General features: G+C 39.5%; 1 protein-coding gene across 4 annotated transcripts in view; it reads left to right on the top strand.

Annotated features, from left to right (window-relative positions):
- Nucleotides 1-14,451, top strand: part of SERTAD2 (SERTA domain containing 2) — a 121,729-nt gene that overhangs the window by 87,547 nt on the left and 19,731 nt on the right. Inside the window, exon 1 of one of the 4 annotated variants that reach the window (XM_024552718.4) lies at nt 11,636-11,936. The exons of 1 other annotated variant lie outside the window; for it this stretch is intronic. The gene's annotated coding sequence lies outside the window, so the exon portion shown is untranslated. Of the gene's footprint in view, nt 1-11,635; nt 11,937-12,282; nt 12,461-14,451 lie in introns of those variants that run through there. 2 more of the 4 variants (XM_045189376.3, XM_045189377.3) reach the window with 2 other exon arrangements.

Raw genomic sequence — 14,451 nt, 5'->3', positions numbered from 1 at the left:
CAGTACTTTGTTGATTTATTGATGATAGCCATTCTGACTGGTATGAAGTGTAACTCAATGTGGTTTTAATTTGCATTTCTCTGATGATTAGTGACGTTGAGCATCTTTTCATATGTCTATTGGCCGTCTTCATGTCCTCTTTGGAGAATTATCTATTCAGGTTCTTTGCCCATTTTTTAATTGGATTTTTTTGGTGTTGAGTTTTGTAAGTTCTTTTTAAATTTTAGATATTAACCCCTTATTGGATGTGTCATTGGCGAATATGTTTTCCCATTCAGTGGATTGTCTTTCATTTTGTTGATGGTGTCCTTTGCTGAGCAAAAATTTTTTATTTCGATGGTGTATCATTTATTTTTTTCTTTTACTTCCCCTGCCAGAACAGGTATGTTAGAGAAAAATATTGCTACAAGCAGTGTTTCATATTTTACTGCCTATGTTTTCTTCTAGGATTTTTATGGTTTTGAGTCCAATGTTTAAGTCTTTAATCCAGTTTGAGTTTATTCTTCTGTATGGTATAGGAAGATGATCTACTTTCATTTTTTTGCATGTATCTGTCCAATTTTCCCAATACCATTTATTGAGTAGACTATCTTTACCCCATTGTGTATTTTTGCCTCCTTTGTCAAATACTAATTGATTATAAGGGTGTGGGTTTATTTCTGGGCTCTCTAGTCTGTTCCATCGATCTATGTGTGTGTTTTTATGCCAGTACCATGCTGTTTTGATTACTGTGGCTTTGTAGTATAATTTGATATCAGGTAGTGTGATTCCTCCAACTTTGTTTTTCTTTCTCAAGATTGCTAAGGCTATTCCGGGTCTTTTGTGGTTCCATATAAATTTTTGGAATATTTTTTCTAGTTCTGTGAAATATATGCCATTGGTGTCTTGATAGGAATTACATTGAATCTATAGATATTTTGGATAGTATGGACATTTTAACGATGTTAATTTTTCTTATCCATGAACACAGTATGTGGTCCCACTTATTTTTATCTTATTCAATTTCTTCAGTGTCTTACAATTTTCCACGTACAGGACTTTTATATCTTTGGTTAAATTTATTCCTAGTTTTTTTGAGGGTAGACTTGTGAATGAAATTGTTTTCCCAATTTTCCTTTCCGATAGTTCATTATTGTTGTATAAAAACACAACTGATTTCTTGATATTTACTTTCTATCCTGCTACTTAGAGTCTTTAGGGTTCTCTATATACAGTATCATGTCATCTGCAAATAATGACAGCTTTATTTCTTCCTTTCCAATATGGATGCCTTTATTTCTTTTTTTTTGTCTGATTGCTGTGGCTAGGACTTCCAGTACTATGTTAGAGTGGTGAAAGCAGACATCCCTGTTCTTTTCCCAATCTGAAGGAAAATGCTTGTAGTTTTTTCCCATTGAGTATGATACTGGCAGGGGGGTTGTCATATATGGCTTTTATTATGTTGAGATATGTTCCCTCTAATCCCACTTTGCCGAGAGTTTTAATCATAAATGGGTGCTGGACTTCATCAAATGCTTTTTCTGCATCTATCAATATGATCATGTGGTTTTATTCTTCATTTTATTTATGGGGTGTATCACGTTGATTGATTTGTGGATGTTGTGCCAAACTTACATCCCTGGAAAAAACCCCACTTGATCATGGTATAGGATCTTTTTACTGTATTCCTGGATCCAGTTTGTTATTTTGTTGAGAATTTTAGCATCTATGTTCATCAGGAATATTGGCCTATAATTTTCTTTCTTTGCAGTGTCTTTATCTGGTTTTGGAATTATAATAAAGCTGGCCTCATAAAGTGAGGTCTTTCCTTCCCTTGAATTTTTTAGAACGGTTTAGCAGGATCTGTGTTAGTTTTTCTTTGAATGTGTGGTAAAATTCACTTGTGAAGCCAACCGGTTCAGGACCCTTGTGTGTTGGGAGTTTTTTGATTACTGCTTTGGTATTACTAGGTGTTATCTGTCTATTCAGATTCTTAGATTCTTCCTGACTCAGTTTTGGAAGATTGTGTATTTCTAGGAATTTGTACATTTCGTCCATATTGTCCAATGTGTTGGCATATAGTTGTTCCTAATATCTTCTTACAGTCCCTTGTATTTCTTTGTAGTTATTTGTTCTCCTCTTTTATTTCTTGCTTTTCATGTTTTCTAAAAAGAAATTAAACATTATAGATAAAACAGGAGCTACCTATGTGTCTCTGATACCATTATCCTACTCTGTTTACCAGAGTAACCACTTCCCTGAATTTTTTATCTCAAATGTTTTTATTCTATACCTGTATAAATATGTATTTGTAAACAATATGTAGCAATGTTTTGGATGTTATAAAATATTTTATGTAATGATATTGTACAGTACATATTTTGTAGCTTGCTTTATTTTACTCACCATTATGTTTTTGAGATTTAACCATGTTGATACTATATGGTACCTTTAGTATCTCAACCACAATGGTTTTCAAATGTATCAGTTTATTCTCATCTTGATAATCATTAAGGTTGTTTCTAATTTTTAACTATTATGAGCAAAGCTGCCAAAACATTCTTCCAGGTCTCCATAGGGAATAAAAAGAAGAGTTTCCAATAATTGTCTAACCCTATGCTATATACCTGAAACTAATATAAAATAATATTGAATGTCAACTGTAGTTGAAAATAAAATTTAAAAAATAAGTGTTTCTCTAGATTCTAGATTTAACCCTTCTCATCCAGAGTTCCTCTAGAGAATTAAGTCCCTAAACCTTAAAACTTCCATTGTACTTGATGAATTAACCTCTGTCTTGAAAGTCTAGAATGGTTCAAGTGTTGGGCTGGAAGCTAGATGACTGATACTTGCTCCAATTGTGCAAGTCTCTTCCTAGTTCTTGAGTTCAGTTGGGAGGCTTAAAATCAGCTTTGGTGGGGTGGGCACCACAGAAATCAGCACGTGGCTACAGATAAGGGCTTCCTTCCCCATCCTCCCAAGCGGTTGTTAAACATTTACCAGAGCACTACTGGTTTTCACTTTATACCATCCTTGGGAGGATTGAATCATTTTCTGTAGTGCTTATTTTCTTAGGGAACCCCAGTTGAGAAAGACTGCATGTATGTAGGCAGGGTATATGCATCTCCAACTTTCCTGGGTAATACCAAATTATTTCCAAAGCGGTCACTCTGATAGCTGTGAACTCTCTCTTTATAATTTGCATTTTTCTTATTACTAGTGAGGTTGAGTATCTTTTCACATGTTTGTTGGAATTTGAGTTTCCTCCTTTACCCATTTTTCTATTGGGCATATATGGCTTTTTAAAAATTGACTTAGAGAAGTTCTTTACTAATTTTGAATATTACTAATCTTTTGTTGATTGCATGAATCACATGTATCATTTGATAATTTCTATTGTTTTTATCTCATGTACATTATGTTTAATTTTAATGAATCAAAGTTATTGATCTTTTTCTTCATAGTTTGTAAATTGGGTTTTTTGTTTCTATAGTCAAAGTCTGGGCAGAAAATAGAATTCTACTAAATGATTCAACTAAAGAGACTTTTATGAAAGGACTTTGTACAGAGATGTGACAGAAGTTGAGGCATGGAAACCCAACAACAGCAGCAGGCTGTAACTACCCTTAGGATAAAGGGGGAAGGAGAGAAATGGTGTTGCTGGGATCCGTGAGCCTTGGCGCCCTGGAGAAGGGGCCGGTGCAGAAGCTGTGGTTGTGGTTGTGGAGGGATGGTTACTGCTATAACAAGGCCCAAAGCAGGAAAGAGCATGGGAAAAATGCCCCAGCCTCTCTCCCGTCTGAGCCACTCTGATCTCTTCCTGGTGCTTTCGTTTGGCTGAATGCAGTTGGAAGCTAGTTGGCAAAGGAGGGGTCAACATTTCAAGGTACAGGGCAAAGCAGAGGCAAGTAGAGAATGAATCTTAGGAAAACAGTAATCATACATTCTTTATCCTGAGGCCACGAAGATATTTTCCTATATTCTCTCCTAAGAGTTTTAAAGTTTTGTTTTACATATTTAGATTTCAGTCTGCCTGAAATGTGCTGTTTGGAAAAATATTAGATACCTAATTTTATTTTATTTTTCATGCAGGTAACCAGGTGACTCTTAGACATTTATTTAATACAATCTATTCTTTCCCACTGATCTGTAATCTCATGTCTGTCGTATTTCACGGTTCCATGTATGTGTGGGTCTATTTCTACACTCTCCGTTCTGTTCTATTGATTTATTTATTTATCCCTATGCCAACACCACTCTGTTTTAATTATAAGAGATTCATAATAAGGCTTCATAACTGATAGGGCATAGCCCCCAATCCTGTTCTTTAAACTTATTACAGCTGTCTTTAGCCCTTTGCTATTCCTGATGAATTTCTGGATTTGCTTTAGCAAGTTTCATGAAAAAAAAGAGCTTTATATTGGAATTGCAGTTAATTTATTGATGAATTTAAGGGAGGATTGGTATTATATAGTATTAAGTGTTCTTGTTCATAATTGATATGGATCCCCATTATTTCCAATTTTTTCATCTCATGAACTTAAAAAAAAAGGTTTCTATTTTCTCACTTTTCATTTTTGCCTGTAACATGAAAATAGTAATTCTGGAGTCTTTATTTTTATAGCTGTTAATTTTTATCACTAAAGCTAAAAGCCTGATATATAACAGTTCTAAAGTGGCAATATGTCAAAATGTGTTGAAAATAATATCTCGTTCATTAAGTTTTTTCTATCTTTTTGTAATTTGGGCTTTAATTTATTAAAGAAAGTTAAAAGGAAATATAACTGGTGCTGAAATTATCAATATTATTACCACAAAAGCTATTTATCTGCAGCCCCAGTGAATGAATCACAGTAACCAAAGAAGGGAATCCAGCACTTTTAAAAATTTGACTTGACTCTTTCACATGTATGTTTTCTAAGACTCATCTTTAGGGATGATTAAATACATGCGTTGTTTGAGCAAACGCAAGATTGTGGAGTGTGTATTTATTTATAACAGAACAGAACGGCAGTGGGTGTTCATGCTATATAGATGGTATTCTCGTGGTGTTTGCTGCATCCACTCTCCTGTCTAAATTTAGTGTTACAGTATCAACTTCTGTTTTTAAAAAGGGAAGTTACATATAGCTCACTCACACTATTATTTTCCCCTTAAAAGCCAGTTTCTCTGATAATTGCCCATTTAAGGAGTTTCATATAACTCAAACAAACCTTAGCTCTTAAGACAACAGTTTTGAAACACATATTACTTAGCAAGATCAAATCTTTTCTTCACTATTTAAAGCATGTTTAGAGAAACAATTGACTGGTTACAAAATACATCTAATTGGTGTTGGTGTTTATCTCAGATTCTTTAGTTTCTTCTTACATGACATCACTCTGCATTTCGGATTTTAAATATGAAAAATTTAAAATTAAAAGTATTTTAATTTAAAGCAAGGGACTGAAATTATCGGACACTTGGGTAGTTTGGAAAAGTCTTGTGTATTCTGGCAACAGGTCTTTTAAAAAACAGTTCTACACTGGTGACTAAAATAAAAGATAAAGTCTATACCATCTTACCTAAGTGTTACCTTGCCTTCAGAAGACCAATGTAAGCTCGGAGTGGCAAAGAGCTGATTCATTTTGAGTTGTGTACTGTGATTACATTTGAACTGTGTTCTCTGTCCGCATGCTTGTTTCCTCATGATCCCTCACAGCCTGCACTTAGAAGCATTTTCTGGGTCTCTAACACATTAAAGGTTTGGATTTTTTAAATTCTCAAAGTAGAATTTTTATAGCTATGATTAAAAAATGGTTCAAATATGAATCGCCTTTTCCAAATCACTATACTTCTCTTAAATGACCTCGTTACTCCTATAGGTGATTTAGAGGTACGCAATCCTAGATAGTATAAACATGAAAATATGTACAGCAGATGATAGAATTTAGCCTAGCCAGTCATATAAATTTGCTTGATTTTGAAACATAAAAACAGCTGGCATTAAATAATACTTTTAAAAATAATTATTTTTCCTGTCATTTTGCCGAGTTTTCCTGGAAATTAATATTGATTGATGATATTCAGAACATGTCTGATTATTGGCATATTTTTGTATTCCATGGCCAAGAGGTCATGCAAGTGATAAATATAATAAATGGTTATTTGAACCATTCAAGTCATCACTTGAAAATTTGGATAGGCAAAAATTTTTTAACCTGTAATTATCAAATGCTGCTGTGTATTTAAATATGATTTAACTGAGACTTTTATTTCCTAAAGTAAGTAGGAAGAGAATACCTTCATAAAGAAGTAGGGGATGGTGGAATTATGGCAATAATTTGTTTATCTGCAAAATTGTTCCACAATGGTGAAGCTGTATAGATTAACTCTTTAACAATGAGTACTTTGTGAATGCTCATCGGTCCTTTCAACTCTGTTAAACCTAAATGGCATGTTTTAGAAGTGCTGTAAAGCAGTTATAGGTGCAATATTATATCACTCACAGTGACACCTCTAATTACGACGGTTCCCACATACTGCTAAAACAGTGTATGTAAATAGTTATTTATATGTATATACACACATGCAGAGCTTAGTGGAAAGGTAATGAGATGAAACTTCTAGCCAAGGGTTGGAGTTCTTTGTGTAAGAAATAGAGTTGTTATTTCATGCCTAGCCCAGGGTTGAAGCAAAGCGGTATTCGGATCCTGGCACAGCACGACCCTCCTGGTGGCCTCTGCATTCGACTCTGTACTTCCTGCCTATAACCCACCTTCCCCTTCTTGAGGAGTTCGTACTCTTTTTCAAGACACCCGGCTTCAATCTTTCCTGGCTATTACAAAAAAATTTTAATGAACATCAGAAATCTTTCAACCTCCAGGTCTTCTTTGTCCCTGAGCATCATCTTGCTAAAGAAAGAGTTCAATTGGCAGGTCCTTCTCTAAGCCTGTTTACTCATCTGTAAGATGTGGAAGAAGTACCTGTCCTGCCTGTGGCACAGGGAAGATGTTATGAAGAGCAAACAGGTGAATCCATACGAAAATGCCTTGTAAACCGTCTTGCTTCTATACAAATTTTGGGGTGGGGAGTATTATAGATTTCACAGCTAGGTGACTTGAACAATAATGGGTAGCGAAGCCAGGAGAGTACATGTAGGACCGTTCAAATCTGTCTTCGGGATATAACAAATAATTGAAAGAACACGTCCTATTGAAGAGAGCATATTATTATTTGTACTTTTAGAAATATGTGCATGTGAAGTTTTTATATTCTTTCAATGAGCAGATTATCTCATTTGAGCCTTAAAACTCCTCCATGAAGGTAGTCTCCACTGTAGTCACCTTTCATAGACTCCTGCTCTGAGAAGGGGCTACAGAAATCTTTGAGCTCAAACTCCTCCTTTTATGGGAGGTGGAAGCATCCCCTATGAGGTCCAGGGTCTGATTCAGCCTCACTGCTGGCTGTAGCTAAAGAACTCTACCCAAAACCTCCTGACCAAAAACCTGCGCTTTTTTCACTGGATCCCATGGTGATTCTAAATCTGCGTGACATAGCAGATTGAGAAACTAAATATATTAACAATTAATCATAGTTGAGTGATTTATTTGTACAGGATCTTCAAACTCCTACTCCAGGCCTCTTCATTGCTAAGCTGGTTCCCAGGGACAAGGACGGACTGGAGGCTGAGTGATTTCCAACATCCATTGAAGTGTTCTGTGGAAGCCAGGAGCGCTGAGTGTCTTGAGAAGAGTACAGACTCCTCAAGAAGGAAGGATGTTTTATAGACAGGAAGTACAGAGTCAACATGCAGAGGCCACCAGGAAGGGAGTGCTGTGTGGGGAACTGGGTACAAGAAGAGATGTTTCTGAGAAGTGACTACCAGTCTCGCTGGAGCGACATCTGGCAGGGAAGGCACACAGGAGTTGTCACCTCACTTTTCAACTGAGGAGAGAGTGAAAGCAAAATCTCAGGTCTTTTAAGGAGAGCTGCTGCAAATTGGGCCTCACAATTTATCTGAGGACTTTAAAAGAAAATAGTGGCCAATGGCATAGGAAGGAAGCTAATGCCCAATAGAAGCCATCTTCTCTAGTAAAGGTTAGAAGGGACTAATAAAAAATACTAGGAAAAAAGTGGTTTTAAAAGCATTTTTTTTCAAATATCGTCATTAAGATTTGATTCCAAATTAGAATTTAAATGTTGCCAGGTTTTAAAACAGAAAAAGGCCTATCTTGAAACACTGTCTCTTGAAACATAAGGGGCGTCATTGCAAAGCACTTCAGTAACAAATAAGGGTAACTTTGCAAAAGTAACCCTTAACTGAAGTTGAAGTTCTGTGTGAAGCATGACTTCAGGGACAAGCAGGGAAAAAACCTGACTAAATCAAGAGGAAGAAGAGATGACGAAGAGTTTGCAGAAGAGATGAGTTAACTTGCTCCTTTGGTACAATGAAGTCTTGACTTGCTAGTGGGTGAAAAGTGCTGAACCTGTTTGTGTTATCTTTGTGATAGCGTTTAGTTTTCCAAATCATCGTATCCTGAATCAACTCCTTGATAATCAGTTAGGTGATGTGACTTCCAGAAATTTATTTTAAAGATTTGTTGACAGTTTTCAGTTATCAGTGAAAGAGAAGTCCACATTCAGCTAGGATCTCTGTATTTTCCATGAAAAGGTTTTGTAGCACAGCTGGCTATATACAATGTGTTTAATAACTGAATGTTTACCTTTTTTTTTTCTGTAAGACCAATATTTCCAAGGTATGTAGGTAGATGATTATTACCAATATTTCATGTGAAACCGGAATGATAAAATATAATAAAGGTGAAAGAAAAAGTTTGAAACTATTTTAAAGTCTTGTTTTCTCAGTTTATGTAACCAGCTTGTCCTTCTGTCATTTCTTTCACGCATGCTGATTAAGTGCTAGAAGTGGCCTACGGTTAGCGCAGTACTCTAGTAGTTCGCAAAATCGAAGGCACAGAAACTTTCAAGAGGAGCAGTGAAGTGCAAACTAGTGCCCAGAACTACAAAGCAATGTTGAAAAGTGCCTCTCTGAAATTAAACTCCTGAGTATTTTAAAAAATTATCATCACAATTCTATACCTAGAAAAGCAATGTTTCTTTTCTCCCTAAACAGGTATGTTCCTAGTAGTTAAATGTGCACGACTGGCCTAATTTCTTATAGGTGCAAGCGAGAGAAAGAAACTCGAAACTCTAAATCCCCAGGGCAGGATTATTTTAAATGGGCTTTTAAATGTCCCAAAGAGTGAAAATGACACTTACATGTTCACTGAATATTTCTTCCTCATTTGCTAGGAATAAACAATTTTTAAAAATTATGCCACTGCATACTGAAGGGAGTTGACTTCAAAAATTCTGGGAGGGCCTTTTCTTATCCTCATGGACTTGGATTCCCAGAGCCAGCCTGCAGGGACTCCACCTGGGGGAGGGGGTTGGTTAACCACCTGGTGTTGGACCACATCAGCAGCTATTGAAGCTCCACTGCGTACTTTGACTTCTTGGTGAAAGATGCCGGAATCTAAAAGTGGGGGAAGTGGGGCTCTTTATAACATGTGCACTGATGGAATATTATGACTTTCAAACTCGTGGAAAAGTGAAAACCATTTCACCTCAAAACTCAGGTTGCTTTCTAAGAACTCAAACCTTTACTGAGCACATACAGAACACCCTGTATCAGAACCACAAGTCCACTATGGAGACACAAAAATTGTCACTTTGATCTTAGTTCATGTGTGCAGGAATACTGCATTTGGAAGTCCATTTGCTAGAAAATATCCAAGTGCCACAAAAATCCTGCAGCTCTTAACTTGTTGCTAACTTCAGTTCATAAATAACAGTTTAAATTCATTTTAAAGGCAACAGAGCCTCTGTCCTCCGCTACAAAGATATCACAGGAAGAGATTATTGAAGATTCTATTTCAATGGCTTTTCCTTAAAGTGAGCACTGAAAGTGTAAGTGAGTGGATAGTTAGGAAACTGTTAGTAGTTAGTGTCCTCTCTAAAAGGCAGAATTCAGGAAATGAAAAATATCGTGGCTTCCCGGCAAAATGTTTGAATGCGATGCCACCCAGGCACAAACTGAGCAGGACCTGCACAGGGCCCTGAGGACACCATTACAAGACTTTCCAAAGACATCCATGAATAATTAGCTTTTGGCATTGGTTATACTTAAAGAAAATCTGTATAAGGTTTTAATTATACTGTGAGTTCAGTAAAAATCATTTTCATTCCCCTTAAAGATAAAACAAGAAACATTGTCTCCTCTACAAATATTTTAAGCCCAGTTTTAATTAATTTCAATAAGATCATCGATTTGATTGATAACAAATCATTACAGAACAGTTTGAATAGGCTAAACTTGTCTTGATGTTAACGACGTATAATCACCTTTATGTGAGGTCTTAAAGCTTTATTATCCTTAAATATAACCGGCATAGTGAGCCATTAAATGGGAAAGTGATTTGAGATGATATTGATTGGGGTGGCAGCCAAAATTTGAAGGTGCCTGAATTACTTTATGTAACATTTTTACACTGAACACTCATGTAATTTTTAAAATAAAGTAATTTTTATTTTCTAGGGGAGCTGTCTTTATTTTTCCAGTGCTTTTAAATTCACATCATTTAAACACATACACAACTTTCCCAACTAGCATGTTTCCCTGCTAAATATAAGTAGTTCAAAGTAGAAGCTTTCTTAAGGAGAGGAAAAACGCTATTAACATGAAAATTCTGGGCAGAGGACGGAGCCTCTGGCCTCCTAGGGCCATCTCAAAGCCTGGCTTCCCAACCGGTGTGAACTTTTTCAAGGTAGGTGGGCGGGCAGGCAGCGGGCTGCTGGTTCTGCACCTGGGCGCAGCCTGGCACGAAGGATGCAACTCAGTTCCCACTGTCCTGCTCGGAAAGTACTGTTGACTTGGTGAATCATTTAGAATGTTGGGCCGAGGCCACCACGGGCAAGGAGCATTTTCTCTCCCTGGCTCCAGCTGGAGCCGCCATCCTGCCATTGGGATATCTTTGCTGGTCACTTGTGAGTCCTCAGACCCGGGCTTTGGGTAGTGTCCCAGCTGCGGACGTTGCCGCCCGTGCCCTCTTCACGACTCGCGTCTTGAAAGCCCTGTGGGCAGCGTGGACGTTGCACCTCAGGGTCTGATTTTTGCCCCAACCACCACACTTCGGGACCCTACCCGCCCTGCTGACCCGCCCCAAGTTGCCGAATAGCTCAGATGCTTGTCATTTTTGCGGTCGCACCACTCTGCAGGCTGTGCGCGCGCTTCACTCGCTGACGCCTTTGTCACTAGCGGTTCCGTCATTTGCATTGAGTATTTTCTAGAGTGCGAGGGGATTATTGGTGGTTAGTAGTGATCCCCTGGCCAAAGTGTCTTTTTTCCGCTCGCCTTCTCTTTAAGCCTTAAGAGAAAATGAAGGGGGCGCTGGCCGGAGAGGGAGCCGTGGGCCGTACTGCCACCCGGCGTCTCCCCTGCTCCGCCTGCTCCTTCCTGCTCCTCTGGCGGCCGGGGGCCGCTCGGCATTTATCGAGCCTCCCGGACCGCCAGGGGAGGAGGCGGGGCCGGCGGTGGAGGGGCGGGGCGGGGCGGTGGGGAGGCGGGGACTGTTTAGCCCCGGCCAGGAGCTCGCGGGAGGCTCGCTGGCCGCACGTCACTCCTGCACGGCTAGTGCTGGAGCACGAGCTGCTGCTGGGTCAGGGCGCCCCCTTCGCCCGCCTCCCGCTTCCTCCTCCGCTGCCTGCCTGCCGCCGCCTCCTCCTCCACCATTGTATAATGTTCGGAGCGCGCAGGCAGAGGACGGCGGAGTCTTAGCTTCAGTCTCGCCTCCTGCCCGCTCCCTGGCGCTACCCTCAGGACCCCGGAGCTGGGTACTCTGCATGGAGAGGGAGTAGCTTGAGGAGTGGGCAGAAACCCCTCCCGATGCGTTAGTTCCCAGGTGGAACTGCATGTGGTAAGTTCTCCCGGCGCCGGGCTGGAGGGGATCTTCGGATGCTCCGGGTTACCAGTGGGTGGGGGCTGCGTTGGGACCCGGCCAGGGGTCGGAAAGCCTAGAGAGCGGAGGAGGGCCCCAGGGGGTCGCGAGGGTCGCTTGAGCCTCCCCGAGATGGACCTGGGCTGAAGCAGGTACCCGGAGGAGAGCTCCCTCCATCTGCCTTCCGGCCCGGCGCCCTTGGACGCCCGGAGAGAGGGCCGGGGACCCCCAGCGTACGAGGGCAGATTTGCTGGGGGAAGGGCAGGGGACGGGCAGTCACGGACGGGGGTCAGGATGGGGTCGGGAGCTAACCAGAGCCCGCAGTGAGACCGGGAGAGCTTGGAGCTGTCGGTTTTACAGCTGGGATGTGTGTGCGTATTGTGGCGGTTGTGTTGTTGTGAACGTGCGAGACTTTTCTCTCTTTTTTTTAAGGCTCGGGTTGCTGCCGCGAAGGCTGCTTTACTTTTGAGTTCCGTGCCCGGGTTTGCATCCAACTTGCTATGGTGTGTTTCTGTGTTTTTAGCTTAATAATCCTTCTCCGCCCTCTTTTTGCCAGTGCACAAGTGAATTGATTTTTGAATATACATGTATATTAAACTTAAGGTCTCATTGGTTTTTTAGTTAGAAATCTACAAGTCATCTTGGTGGTGACCGCCTATGACTGAAAGGGAGGGGGTGGAGGGAAGCCAGCTGTCCCAAGCCCTGGACTTTGTACCATTAAGACAGAGGGTGCTTGGTCTAAGAGAGCCATTGCATGGGGAAAAAATCATAAATGGTTCTTATGTTTTTCCTTGGTTATTAGTTATACCTTTAGCAGAAGTAACAGTAATAGATTGAGACGGGAGTAGAGTTTGGGGTTTAGTCTTAAGTTGCCAAAAAGATTAAATATAATTTGTCTTAGAATAACTTTTTGCTTTAACACTGGGTAGTTTCCGGATGTTTCAGGAGGTGGAAAGTAAGTTTCTACAGGCACTGAATGGAGAAGGGCAATCAGCAGGGTAAGATATCTAGACTCAGACTATAGCAGTTTTTATTTGAATTGGATTGAGCAGCCCCAGATGGTCTTAAGGAAGATAGTACGTGAATGTTCTCAAGCTTTGTTCATGAAATACGCTTTTTGATTTCCCAATACATGTTAAGAAATGTCTGTAATGTGTGTAAAGAGCCTAGGAATTGTAGTAGCCAATAGGATCCCTGAGGCCTTAAGTGTTCAAAGTAGCCTTTTATAATTAGGGACTAGTCTCTGACAGGAGTGAAGTGGGCTCTTGGCTCCACTCAACCCCTGGAGAACAGTCCACCTGAGAGCCTCTAGGTTGTTTTGCTGATGGGGGGCGGGGGTTCCTCAGCTAACCAGAAGGCATGTCTCACCCCAAGAGCTCCTCCCATTCCTCCCCCTTTTTATAGCAGTCTGTTCTGATTTGAGTGTGCTAGGGTGTGCTGTGAGGATGAAAATACCCATCCTAAGATCCCAGCTTCTGGCATGAGCAATTATAGCTTGTTCATGGATCTCTGCTTTCCTGTTCATTTTATCAATGTCTTCGTTGAAAAAGAAAACTGCGAGAAATGTTAGCAAGTTTTCCTTTCGCTTCATTGTTTTACTTAGAGGTATTATATGTTAATGTAAAGTTTGTTTATGTTGTTCATCAAGTTTGGCACCCTTAAAATAATTTTTACTTCTTTCCCCTACTCCTAATTAAAATGTGTATAACCATGTTGTTCTTAGATGAGAAATCCTAAGAAATGGATTTGACAGCCTTTTTGTTTGTGTTAAACACTCAGTTGTGTTTCTTGCTTTCCTACAACAGAGAGGAGAGAGGACTCACACTTTAATACCAATCAAGTGTAGACAAGAGATGTCCTAGGGAGCAGTTTTATTGTCAGGCAAGTGTCACAGCTTCTTAGGTAACAGCTGCTTGCATTTGTTTTCCTTTATGAACTAAGAGAAGGATATTAACTCAGATTTAGAAAATCTTTAGGCTCCTCTTTGCCAAATTGCCTCCACTGGAAACTTTGTAAATTTAATTCAGAAGCTAAAATATAAATTTTACCCAATTACCTTGCACTGATTATTAATGAGCATAGTAAAATAGTATATATTATGAGATTGTAAAACTCACTCAAATTTGTGTAGCAACTGATAGCTTTTGGCATCCACTATTTTATTTATTTATTTATTTATTTATTTATCCTCACCTGAGGATATATTTATTGATTAGAGAGAGAGAGAGAAACATTGATCAGTTGTTTTCTGCAGCCAGTATGGGGATCAAACCTGCAACCCAGGTAGGTTTGAATCCCTGACTGGGGATTGAACCCGCAACCTTTTTGGTATACAGGACCATGCTCCAACCAACTGAGCCACCCAGCCAGGGCATCCACTATTTTAAACAGTGATTCAAGGGCAGAATAAAAGTTACAACACTACTTTGGAAACATATACAAAAGAGATCAAAAAGGTATAAGGGAGGTTAAAGATATATACATATATATACAT

Source organism: Desmodus rotundus, chromosome 5 (assembly GCF_022682495.2).
Source record: "Desmodus rotundus isolate HL8 chromosome 5, HLdesRot8A.1, whole genome shotgun sequence".
Taxonomy (NCBI): domain Eukaryota; kingdom Metazoa; phylum Chordata; class Mammalia; order Chiroptera; family Phyllostomidae; genus Desmodus; species Desmodus rotundus.
This window is presented reverse-complemented; position numbering and strand designations above follow the sequence as displayed.